Source organism: Lolium perenne, chromosome 3 (genome assembly GCF_019359855.2).
Source record: "Lolium perenne isolate Kyuss_39 chromosome 3, Kyuss_2.0, whole genome shotgun sequence".
Classification (NCBI taxonomy): domain Eukaryota; kingdom Viridiplantae; phylum Streptophyta; class Magnoliopsida; order Poales; family Poaceae; genus Lolium; species Lolium perenne.
Genome location: NC_067246.2, coordinates 153,476,185 through 153,490,133, shown reverse-complemented (window position 1 = coordinate 153,490,133; position 13,949 = coordinate 153,476,185).

Genomic DNA, 13,949 nt, shown 5'->3' with positions numbered 1-13,949 from the left:
CTTCCATTCATAACCAATTGTCATGCGGATTTGGTGGTAGCCACTATGCAAATCTATTTTCGAGAAAATTGTGGTACCACTCAACTCATCAAGCATGTCATCTAAACGCGGAATGGGATGGCGGTATCGAACGGTAATGGCATTGATGGGGCGACAATCCATACACATTCTTTGCGACTCATCCGGTTTAGGAACGAGAATGACCGGAACCGCACAAGGGCTTAAGATTTCACGTACATACCCTTTTTCGAGGAGATCTTGAATTTGACGTTGAATCTCCTTTGTGTCTTCGGGGTTGGTGCGGTAGGCGGCGCGGTTTGGTAGAGGGGCGCCGGGTATGAGGTCGATGCGGTGCTCGATTCCTCTAAGCGGTGGTAGCCCATGAGGGAGCTCGTCGGGGAAGACATCTTGAAATTCCTTCAAAAGAGACAACAAATACGAAGGAAGTGTTGTTAAGTTGTTAGTCTCCGAGGGTGGCCCCTTGCAAATGAGCACATAGTGCAATTTGGTGGATGGGTTGTGGCGCACTTCTCTCATCTCACTGTTGGTAGCTATGAGGACACTCTTCATCTCGCTCACATATGGCTTGTGGCGCTCACTCTCTTTTTGGTGGATCACTCTCTCACCTCTCATCTCACTAGTGATAGTAGCTTCCTTAGCCCTTGCTAAAGCCTTTGCATTGTCCACAATTACTTGGATAGGAGTCATTGGGCATAGGATGAAGGACTTGTCGTCGGCCTTGAAGTTATAAGCATTTGTGTAACCATCATGGTTTGCTTTTTTGTCATATTGCAAATAGAAATCATCAAATCCTCTTTCAATGGAACACTTTGCAAAGATGGGTCCAAAGAAGATGTCGGAAGTGTAAAGTTCTTTGATCTCCTCAAGGCCCAAAACATGAAAGTCCAAGCGAGTGAGCAAAAGGTTATTCTTGCTGGAAAGAGCATAGGTGACCACATTTTCCTTTCGCTCTTTGTATTTGATAACATAAAGGAAGGACTCGATAAAATCAACCCACTAAGCATGCCTTTTGTTTGACTTTTCAAATACTTCAAGGACTCATGATCGGAATGAATGACGAATTCTTTCGGCCAATGGTAATGTTGCCAAATTTCAAGAACACGAACCAAAGCATAAAGTTCCTTGTCATATATAGAATAGTTGAGGTGTGCGCCGTCCAACTTCTTTCTATAGTATGCCACGGGTTTTCCATCTTGCATAAGGACTACACGAATACCGATTCCACTCGCATCACACTCAATCTCGAAAGTTTTTGCAAAGTTCGGAAGAACGAGAAGTGGTGCCTCGGTAAGGCGTTTTTTCAGATCATCGAAAGCATTTTGTGGGGCCTTGCCCCACACAAATGGAACATTATTTTTCGTAAGCTCGTTCAAAGGGCAAGCGATGGTGCTAAAATCTTTCACAAAATGACGATAGAAGCCGACAAGTCCATGGAAACTTCGAACTTGACCAACGGTGGTAGGAGTGGGCCAATTATGAATGGCCCCAGCCTTCGAAGAGTCCACTTCAATGCCATTGGCAGAAACAACAAACCCAATAATAACCAACTTTTTTGTGCAAAGGTGCATTTAGGAAGGTTTGCAAAGAGCTTCTCGCGGCGCAAGATGCATAAGACTTCTCTCACATGTTGCATATGGTCCTCGAGATTTTTGCTATAAATGAGAATATCATCGAAATAGGCAACCACACTCTTGCCAATGAGAGGTCTCAAGATATGGTTCATAAGACGTATGAAAGTTGATGGAGCATTTGAAAGACCAAATGGCATGACAAGCCATTCATAGAGACCAAGTTTGGTCTTGAAGGCCGTCTTCCATTCATCACCAATTACCATGCGGATTTTGTGGTAGCCACTACGTAAATCTACTTTAGAGAAAATCGTGGCACCACTCAACTCATCAAGCATGTCATCTAAACGCGGAATGGGATGGCGGTATCAAACAGTAATGGCATTGATGTGACGACAATCCATACACATTGTTTGCGACTCATCCGGTTTAGGAACGAGAATGACTGGTACCGCTCAAGGGCTAAGGCTTTCACGAACGTACCCTTTAGCGAGGAGATCTTGTATTTGGCATTGTATCTCCTTTGTATCTTCGGGGTTGGTGCGGTAGGCGGCGCGGTTTGGGAGTGGAGCATCGGGTATGATGTTGATGCGGTGTTCGATGCCTCGAAGAGGTGGTAGTCCATGAGGTAGCTCGTCGGGGAAGAAGTCTTTAAACTCCTTCAAAAGAGACAACAAAGACGAAGGGATGTTGGTTAAGGAGTTAGTCTCCGACGATGGCCCCTTGCAAATTAGCACATAGTGCAAAGTGGTGGATGGGTTTTCTTGCACTTCTCTCCACTCGCTTTTGGTGGCTAGGAGGACACTCTTTATCTCACTCATGTATGGCTTGTGGCACTCACTCTCTTTTAGGTGGGTCGCTCCCTCTCCTCTCAACTCACTATGGTGGTTGTGTTGTTGTGCCTTGCTAAAACTTTTGCATTGTCCTCGATGATTTGGCTTGGGGTCGTCGGGCGAAGCTCGAAATTCTTGTCCTTGACCTTGAAGGTGTAGACATTTGAGTATCCATAATGTATAGCCTTCTTGTCATACTTCCATGGGCGGCCAAGCAACATGTGGCACACCGTCATGGGCACCACGTCACACTCAAAGGGACGATCTTGAAGTTGACGGTGACGGTGTGTTGTATCTTGACGTTGCCCTTGTCACTCAACCATTGGACATGGTATGGGTGGGGATGCTTGCGGAGCGTGAGGTTGAGCTTCTCACACAACTTGGTGCTTGCTAGGTTGTGGCAACTTCCTCCGTCGACGATGACCTTGATTGACTTGCCACCAATACCGGCATGGGTTTGGAATATGTTGCACCGTTGGTCTTCCATAGCTTGTGGTTGAGTTGTTAGCACCCTTGTGACCACAAGTGAGGGGCTTGGGTCATGCACACATAAGAGGGGGTCTTCTCCGCTTTCTTCATTGTAATCTTCTTCATTGGCAACGGCGGCTTGGACAAGAGCTTCATATTCACCTTCACTTAGCGTCTCTATGTCACCATTCTCCATAGTGATCATAACTTTGTTATTCTTGCACTCAAAGTACTTGTGCCCTTGTGTGCCAGACTTGAAGCAAGTGACATTGGAGGGTCCCGTAGAGGCCTTTGAGGAGGCGGTTGACTGTCTACAACTGGCGCGTGGTTGACGAGGGAGGAAATCTCTTGTTCCTTCAGGTCCCCGGCAACGGCGCCAGAAAATCTTGATTGCTTTGATACGCGTACAGCACGCGTCCGTTGGGAATCCCAAGAGGAAGGTGTGATGCGTACAGCAGCAAGTTTTCCCTCAGTAAGAAACCAAGGTTTATCGAACCAGTAGGATCCAAGAAGCACGTTGAAGGTTGATGGTGGCGGAGTGTAGTGCGGCGCAACACCAGGGATTCCGGCGCCAACGTGGAACCTGCACAACACAACCAAATTACTTTGCCCCAACGTGACAGTGAGGTTTTCAATCTCACCGGCTTGCTGTAACAAAGGATTAGATGTATAGTGTGGATGATGATGTTTGCAGAGAACAGTAGAACGAGTATTGCAGTAGATTGTATTCGATGTAAAAGAATGGACCGGGGTCCACAGTTCACTAGTGGTGTCTCTCTGATAAGAATAAGCATGTTGGGTGAACAAATTACAGTTGGGCAATTGACAAATAAAGAGGGCATGACAATGCACATACATGTTATGATGAGTAGTGTGAGATTTAATTGGGCATTACGACAAAGTACATAGACCGCTATCCAGCATGCATCTATGCCTAAAAAGTCCACCTTCAGGTTATCATCCAAACCCCCTCCAGTATTAAGTTGCAAACAACAGACAATTGCATTAAGTATGGTGCGTAATGTAATCAACAAATATATCTTAGACATAGCATTGATGTTTTATCCCTAGTGGCAACAGCACATCCACAACCTTAGAACTTTCTGTCACTGTCCCAGATTTAATGGAGGCATGAACCCACTATCGAGCATAAATACTCCCTCTTGGAGTTACAAGTAAAAACTTGGCCAGAGCCTCTACTAGCAACGAAGAGCATGCAAGATCATAAACAACACATAGATGATAGATTGATAATCAACATAACATAGCATTCACTATTCATCGGATCCCAACAAACGCAACATGTAGCATTAAAGATAGATGATCTTGATCATGTTAGGCAGCTCACAAGATCCAACAATGATAGCACAATTAGGAGAAGACGACCATCTAGCTACTGCTATGGACCCATAGTCCAGGGGTGAACTACTCACACATCACTCCGGAGGCGACCATGGCGGTGAAGAGTCCTCCGGGAGATGATTCCCCTCTCCGGCAGGGTGCCGGAGGCGATCTCCTGAATCCCCCGAGATGGGATTGGCGGCGGCGGCGTCTCTGGAAGGTTTTCCGTATCGTGGCTCTCGGTACTGGAACTATTATCGACGAAGGCTTATGTAGGCGGAAGGGTAGGTCAGGGGGGCGCCACGAGGGACCCACACAACAGGGCCGCGGGCCAGGAGGTGGGCCGCGCCGCCCTAGCGTGTCGTCGCCTCGTCGCCCCACTTCGTATCTCCCCCGGTGTTCTGGAAGCTTCGTGGAAAAATAAGATCCTGGGCATTGATTTCGTCCAATTCCAAGAATATTTCCTTACTAGGATTTCTGAAACCAAAAACAGCAGAAAACAGCAACTGGCTCTTCGGCATCTTGTTAATAGGTTAGTGCCGGAAAATGCATAAATATGACATAAAGTATGTATAAAACATGTAGGTATCATCAATAAAGTAGCGTGGAACATAAGAAATTATCGATACGTTGGAGACGTATCAGCATCCCCAAGCTTAGTTCCTACTCGTCCCGAGTAGGTAAACGATAACAAAGATAATTTCTGAAGTGACATGCTATCATAATCTTGATCAATACTATTTGATACGGGGTGGCCTTCGGACACCACCACCTCAAGACCGACAAGCCCTCCTCGTGGTCCAATGACACGAGCTCGAGCCCAAGCCCTACACCAAGAGGTGAATTCGCTCCTCTCCACGTATGCTTTTGACACCCCTTTGGATGGCTTGCTACTTCATGCCAATACCCTATGTTCAATCAGGTACATCGACCAAGAAGCGAGCCATGGAGACCAAGCCAATGGAGAGAGAGCTGGAAATGATGAAGATGGAGCTACAGCTTCCAGGCCGGAACTTCCGCCCCCCAGGACCGGAACTTCCGGCCAGATGCCCTCCATATGCCTTCCAGCGCCCAGCGAAATGGATCAGGCCAGAACTTCCGCCCCGAGGGACCGGAACTTCCGCCCACCGGAACTTCCGCCCAAGTTCCGCCCAAGTTCCGAAATTGCGCCAAAACGCCCCTGGATGTTACTGCGAGGAAATGGGCAAATTCCGGAACAAGGCCGGAACTTGGCCGGAACTTCCGCCCCGACCGGAACTTCCGCCCCTCCGGACCGGAACTTCCGCCCCTGACCGGAACTTCCGCCCAAGATGACCGGAACTTCCGCCCCATCGAACTTCAGCAAGACAGCACTTTTCAGCGTGTAACTTAACCCTTCGCCCCCACCTATAAATAGCCCTGTGGGCTCAGATCTGAGATTAGACTTGATGTAAGAGAAAACATGAGCTATGCTCCTTCCCGCGGGAAACCCTTCTAGATCTACGAATCTACGAAGTTATCTACTCTTCTAGGCGGTTGATCTCTTCCATTCTAGGAATTCTAGTGTTTTGCTTCTTTTGCTTTTGCAATTCTATCTATTTGCACTCTTTTCCTCTTTGGAACTCTATCGATTGCTATTGCCAACCTTTTGTGAGGGATTCTACTCCTTGTGGGTCTTTTTCTTGCAATTCCGTTGGGTTGGTGTATCGGGCCAACGAAGAACAACCGGTTGTGTGTGTGTGTTGCGTTTGTATCTTCGATCCACCCCGCCATCCACCCACGTTCTTCGTGTTCATCCACCTCCCCCACGAATCCCATCCAAATCCATGAAGATCGGGCACATCCTAGGACTTAGTCCGTATCATATGGTATCAAGAACTCTTTGGTTGCCACGGATTTGACCCCCACATCCCCCAATTCCACCAATTTCGCCCAAAAAAAATTCCAAAAAATTTTCCCCAAAAATAGCCCCAAATTGGCCTTGGATCGATCTCTCGATTTGTTGAGTTATTTGTGGTTTTGCTCCAATAGAAACTTGTCTTTGGTGTTGATCTGCAATTCCCCCACCTTCCCACTGCTTCTAGTGCCAAATTTTCCTCGAATTCGAAGGATTTCGGCCCGGATTTCCGCCCAAATCGACGAACAGCCCGCAGATCTGATTGTGACCGGAAGTTCCGCCTCGGAGGACCGGAAGTTCCGCCCGGGGACCGGAAGTTCCGCCCCTCAGGACCGGAAGTTCCGCCTCGCCGAAATTTCGACAGCAACCTTCGTTTTTCGTTTTGGTACTAACCCCCTTGTGTTTGGACTTCGGTTTGAGTGCCATTTCAGCTACCACAAAGCTTCCGCAACATCGACAACGACGACGGCACCCCGAGGATCCAAGCGGTTCATTTGACACCTCCACCTAGCCTCTTTTGCGTACCTTTCCTATCGAGAGTGGCTTTCTAGTGTTGCGAAGCATTGCGCAAGCGTCCCGACCGTGAGGGTGTGCGTGTGTTGGGCAAAGCTACGAAGCAAGCTCGTGTGAAAATATAAGCAAAAGAAGTGTGACATACTTACATAGATAGTAGTATCCTTACATAGTGAGAAAAAAAAAGAAAAATACAAAAAGAAAAAAGTGTGTGAGTGACACCTATACACAAAAGAGTCCAAAGCTTATAAGCAAAAGAGAGAAAAGAGAAGAGAGGCGTCTTGCGCAAATCTTGTTGCTTCTCAATTTTGCAACCAAGCCACGGTCTCTCTTGCGTTGGCGTGACACCTAGCTAGTAGTCTTCGTTGGGACCATTTTGTTCTTGCTCATTTTCCAAGTCGCGCTAACCCCATTTTGTCCCACGCGTGTGTTCCTCCTTGTGTATGCCTTTTGTGATCACCGCCTTTGACTTGTGACTTTTGGATCTTACCCACTTTTGACAATAGAATTTTCGTTTGGTTCTTCCATTTGGCTTTCCACATCCGCACCTAACACCATATAGAGTTTTGTTTTTGTGTGTGTAACCGGTTGTTCCTCACCTTGATACACCTTTCCAATTTTGTTGTGAGTCTTTGACTTACTTGTGAGCTTTCCTCTAACCCCCACAACATAGTTCTTGTTTTAGTTGTAACCATGTCTAGTGGAGAAGGGAACCAACTACCGATGACACGGCACCAACATTGGATAGCTACTCAAGCCATCAACAAGAGTATCCATGACCTCGCAGCAAGGATCGATGAGACCGTTGCACGCTATGAAGAACGAGCTCAAGTGCAAAGAAGAGACCTCAATGTCCAAGTGCAAGACATCCATGACAAGCTTGATGCTCAAGGCCATGATATGAGGGCCACGCTTGCTACTCAAGGTCAACAAAACATGGCGAGCATGAGAAGGCAAGAAGAAAGGTTGGCACGCCTTGAACAAGCTATTGCCAACATCGCCAACAACCGAAGCCAACACTCAAGGTCTTCGCGCTCTCATAGTTCAAGACACCGAGCTTCGTTCCCGTCTTACCATGCTTCTAATGAAGACCCACACCACTATAATGTGGATGCTCAAGTACTTCAACAACAAGCTCGAGATGTGGAGCAAGCACGTGCTCAACTTGAACAAGAGAGACTACAACAAGCACATCGCCAAGCTCAATTCGAAGAGGAACAACAATGTCTTCGTCATGATCAAGCTCTCCTTCGTGCACGTGAGCAAGAACGTCTTCGCCATGAGCAAGAGGCACGCCAACAACAAGGGCAACCACGCCCATCTCAAGTGGCCAATGCTCAAAGGAACCCACCGCATGACGGCGACCAAGAAGTGAACCAAGAACGCCAAATCATCAATGTTGATGCTCCGCAAGATGATGGCGCAAGAAGAAACAATAGGGACAATAGAAGACACAACCCTCTCAATTATCGAGCTCGTCAAGCACCTAATGCTCATCAAGGTGAAGCAAGGCACCAAAATGAAGAAGACGCCTCAAGTGAATCTAGTGTCATACCACACCCCCGACAACCTCTTGGAAGGCGTCCTCCTCTTCCAAACCGCCGCAATGAAAATGAGGATCAACCTCCACAACCTCGCAACCATAATGAGGAGGAAGATGATGCAAGACCACCTCCTAGACGCAATAACCGCAATGAAGAGGAAATCTTTGGGAAGCTCAAGTTCACCATGCCCAAATTCCATGGAGAAGAAGACCCCGATGCATACCTCTCTTGGGTTCTCAAGGTTGACAAGATTTTCCGCATACACAACTTCTCCGAAGCAAAGAAAGTGGCTATGGCATCACTTGAGTTTGAAGGATATGCAAATGTTTGGTGGGAAGAAGTGAACAAGAAGCGTGACAAGGAAGATCTAGAGCCCATTGACACATGGGAAGAGATGCAAGAAGTCATGCACAAGCGCTTTGTGCCCAACCACCATAAGCTTGACCTCTTCAACAAGCTTACTCAACTCAAGCAAAGTTTCAAGTCCGTTGAGGAATACTACAAGGAGATGCACATGACCATGATGAGTGCCAATGTGGATGAGCGAGAAGAGCAAACAATGGCAAGATTCTTGAATGGATTGAACATTCCCGTCAAGAGAATAGTGGAGTTCTTGCCTTACACCAACATGGTTGAATTGCTTCATCAAGCTACAAGAGCCGAGCGCCAAGTGCGAGAAGACTTAGCAAGTGCAAAAACAAAGTCCTTCTTCGCCGCAAGAAATGCAACAAACACCTCCTCAAGCATCAAGAACACAAGTGCCATTGCTCCCAAGGATCCTCCTAAGCAAACGAAGAGTGCCTTCAAGACAACAAGCTTCAAGCCGGATCAATCAACTATGTCCTCCAAAGCTTCCACGGGATCTAGTAACATCACTTGCTTCAAGTGTGGGGCTCAAGGACATAAATCCTTTGAATGCAATAACACAAGAGTTATGATAACTCGAGATGATGGAGATGTGGAGTACTTGAGTGAAGGAGAATATGAAGCATTGGTACAAGCCGCAACAAATCATGAGGATGATGACTTGGAAGACCAAGAGCAAGTCCTATGTGTGCATGATGCAAGCCCATCCCTTGTGGTGACCAAAGTGTTGACAACCAATACACTTCCCAATGAAGATCAAAGATGCAACATCTTCCAAACAAGAGCCGGAATCAATGGCAAGTCAATAAAAGTTATCATCGATGGAGGGAGTTGCCACAATCTTGCAAGCACCGAACTATGCTCCAAGCTCAAACTCACACTCCGGAAACACCCCCATCCTTACCATGTGCAATGGCTAAGTGACAATGGAAATGTCAAGATACAACACACCGTCTCCGTATCCTTCAAGATTGGCGCCTATGAAGACACCGTTGATTGTGATGTAGTGCCCATGACGGTGTGCCACATGCTACTTGGTCGCCCTTGGCAATATGACAAAAGAGCAAGCCATGATGGCTACACAAATGCCTATAGCTTCAAGGTCGGCGACAAGACATTCATCCTACGCCCAATGACTCCTAGCCAAGTAATTGCGGATAATGCAAAGGCTTTAGCGAGGGCTAAGGAAGCTACCATCACTAGTGAGATGAGTGGTGAGAGAGTGAACCACCAAAAAGAAAGCGAGCGCCACAAGCCATATATGAGTGAGATGAAGAGTGTCCTCATAGCTACCAAGAGTGAGATGAGAGAAGTGCACCACAACCCATCCACCAAATTGCACTATGTGCTCATTTGCAAGGGGCCATCCACGGAGACTAACAACTTAACAACACTTCCTTCGTCTTTGTTGTCTCTTTTGAAGGAGTTCCAAGATGTCTTCCCCAACGAGCTTCCTCATGGACTACCACCTCTTCGAGGGATTGAGCACCGCATCGACCTCATACCTGGCGCCCCACTACCAAACCGCGCCGCCTACCGCACCAACCCCGAAGACACAAAGGAGATTCAACGCCAAATACAAGACCTCCTCAAAAAAGGGTATGTTCGTGAAAGCATAAGCCCTTGTGCGGTTCCCGTGATTCTTGTTCCTAAACCGGATGAGACGCAACGAATGTGTATGGATTGTCGCCCCATCAATGCCATTACCGTTCGATACCGCCATCCCATTCCGCGTTTAGATGACATGCTTGATGAATTGAGTGGTGCCACGATTTTCTCTAAGATTGATTTGCGTAGTGGCTACCACCAAATCCGCATGGCAATAGGTGATGAATGGAAGACGGCATTCAAGACCAAACTTGGTCTCTATGAATGGCTTGTCATGCCATTTGGTCTTTCAAATGCTCCATCTACCTTCATGCGACTCATGAATCACATCTTGCGACCTCTCATTGGCAAGAGTGTGGTTGTCTATTTCGATGATATTCTCATTTATAGCAAAAATCTCGAGGACCATGTGCAACATGTGAGAGAAGTATTATGTATCTTGCGTCATGAGAAGCTTTATGCAAGCCTTCCCAAGTGCACCTTTGCTCAAAACAAGTTGGTTTTTCTTAGATTTGTGGTTTCCGCCAATGGCATTGAAGTTGATTCTTCAAAGGTTGAGGCCATCCACAATTGGCCCACTCCTATCAATGTTGGTCAAGTTCGAAGTTTTCATGGACTTGCCGGTTTCTACCGCCGCTTTGTGAAAGATTTTAGCACCATTGCTTGCCCTTTGAATGAACTTACCAAAAAGAATGTTCCGTTTGTGTGGGGCAAAGCACAACAAAAAGCTTTTGATGAGTTGAAAAAGAGACTTACCGAGGCACCACTTCTTGTTCTTCCAAACTTTTCCAAAACTTTTGAGATTGAGTGCGATGCTAGTGGACTCGGTATTGGTGGAGTGCTTATGCAAGATGGAAAACCCGTGGTATACTATAGCGAGAAGTTGGATGGCGCACGCCTCAACTATCCTTTATATGACAAGGAACTTTATGCTTTGGTTCGTGTTCTTGAAGTTTGGCAACACTATCTTTGGCCAAAAGAGTTTATTATCCACTCCGACCATGAGTCTTTGAAATATTTGAAAAGTCAACACAATTTGAACAAAAGACATGCAAAGTGGGTTGAGTTCATTGAGTCCTTTCCATATGTAATCAAATACAAGAAGGGCAAGGACAATGTTGTGGCGGATGCTCTTTCCCGCAAGCTCACCCTTTTACTCACTCGTTTGGATATCCACGTTTTGGGTCTTGATGAAATCAAAGATTTATATACCTCCGATTCTTTCTTTGGCCCAATCTTTGCAAAGTGTTCTAGTGAGAAGGGCATCGATGATTTCTATTTGCACCAAGGATTCTTGTTCAAGGGCAACAAGCTTTGTATCCCCATGTCTTCGCTTCGCCTTTTGCTCTTACAAGAATCGCATGGTGGTGGTCTTATGGGACACTTTGGACGAGAGAAGACATATGCCATGCTCTCCACTCACTATTATTGGCCAAGAATGTACCGCGACGTGGAGCGCCTTTGCCGACGATGTACAACATGCTTACAATCTAAGTCAACTTCCAACCCCTATGGTCTTTATACACCATTGCCTATTCCTCATGCTCCTTGGTCCGATATAACTATGGATTTTGTGCTCGGATTGCCTAGAACCAAATATGGTCATGATTCAATTTTTGTAGTGGTTGATCGATTCTCTAAAATGGCTCATTTCATACCATGCTCCCGAACGGATGATGCTTCACACATTGCTTCCTTGTTTTTTAGGGAAATTGTGAGACTCCACGGTGTACCAAGAAGCATTGTGTCGGATCGAGATGTCAAGTTCATGAGTTACCTTTGGAAGACACTAATGGCCAAGTTCAACGTCAAGCTTTTGTTCTCTTCATCCTCACACCCACAAACCGATGGGCAAACCGAAGTGGTGAATCGAAGCCTCTCCACACTACTCCGCGTCCTTGTCAAGAAGAATTTGAAGACATGGGAAGATTGCATCCCGCATGCGGAGTTTGCTTACAACCGCGCCAAGCATTCTACAACAATGAGAAGCCCATTCATGGTTGTCTACGGGTTTGAACCACCTACGGCGATTGACCTCCTTCCTCTTCCGCTTCATGAGCAAGTAAACATGAACATCGACAAGCGAGCACAATACATGAAGAAGCTACATGAAGATACAAGGGCAACAATCGAGCAACAAGTTCTTCGTCAAGCAACACGCCTCAACATGAAGAAAAAGGCACGGATCTTCAATGAAGGCGACCTAGTGTGGCTACATCTTCGCAAGGACCGTTTCCCTCAAGAAAGAAACTCCAAGCTCAAGCCCCGAGGCGATGGTCCCTTCAAGGTCCTCAAGCGCATCAACGACAACGCTTACATCATCGACATACCAACATCCAAGTACTTGGTGAGCAACACATTCAATGTGTCCGACCTCTCACCCTATCATGGCGATGAGGAGAACATCGAGTCGAGGACGACTCTTTCCCAAGGGGGGAGATGATACGGGGTGGCCTTCGGACACCACCGCCTCAAGACCGACAAGCCCTCCTCGTGGTCCAATGACACGAGCTCGAGCCCAAGCCCTACACCAAGAGGTGAATTCGCTCCTCTCCACGTATGCTTTTGACACCCCTTTGGATGGCTTGCTACTTCATGCCAATACCCTATGTTCAATCAGGTACATCGACCAAGAAGCGAGCCATGGAGACCAAGCCAATGGAGAGAGAGCTGGAAATGATGAAGATGGAGCTACAGCTTCCAGGCCGGAACTTCCGCCCCCCGGGACCGGAACTTCCGGCCAGATGCCCTCCATATGCCTTCCAGTGCCCAGCGAAATGGATCAGGCCGGAACTTCCGCCCCGAGGGACCGGAACTTCCGCCCACCGGAACTTCCGCCCAAGTTCCGCCCAAGTTCCGAAATTGCGCCAAAACGCCCCTGGATGTTACTGCGAGGAAATGGGCAAATTCCGGAACAAGGCCGGAACTTGGCCGGAACTTCCGCCCCGACCGGAACTTCCGCCCCTCCGGACCGGAACTTCCGCCCCTGACCGGAACTTCCGCCCAAGATGACCGGAACTTCCGCCCCATCGAACTTCAGCAAGACATCACTTTTCAGCGTGTAACTTAACCCTTCGCCCCCACCTATAAATAGCCATGTGGGCTCAGATCTGAGATTAGACTTGATGTAAGAGAAAACATGAGCTATGCTCCTTCCCGCGGGAAACCCTTCTAGATCTACGAATCTACGAAGTTATCTACTCTTCTAGGCGGTTGATCTCTTCCATTCTAGGAATTCTAGTGTTTTGGATCTTTTGCTTTTGCAATTCTATCTATTTGCACTCTTTTCCTCTTTGGAACTCTATCGATTGCTATTGCCAACCTTTTGTGAGGGATTCTACTCCTTGTGGGTCTTTTTCTTGCAATTCCGTTGGGTTGGTGTTTCGGGCCAACGAAGAACAACCGGTTGTGTGTGTGTGTTGCGTTTGTATCTTCGATCCACCCTACCATCCACCCACGTTCTTCGTGTTCATACACCTCCCCCACGAATCCCATCCAAATTCGTGAAGATCGGGCACATCCTAGGACTTAGTCCGTATAACTATTGTAATCACATGTAATGAATGCAGCGATCCAAAGCAATGGTAAAGACAATGGTTAAACAATTGAATCATATAACAAAGACTTTTCATGAATAGTACTTTCAAGACAAGCATCAATAAGTCTTGCATAAGAGTTAACTCATAAAGCAATAAATTCATAGTAAAGGCATTGAAGCAACACAAAGGAAGATTAAGTTTCAGCGGTTGCTTTCAACTTGTAACATGTATATCTCATGGATAGTTGTCAACATAAAGTAATATGATTAATG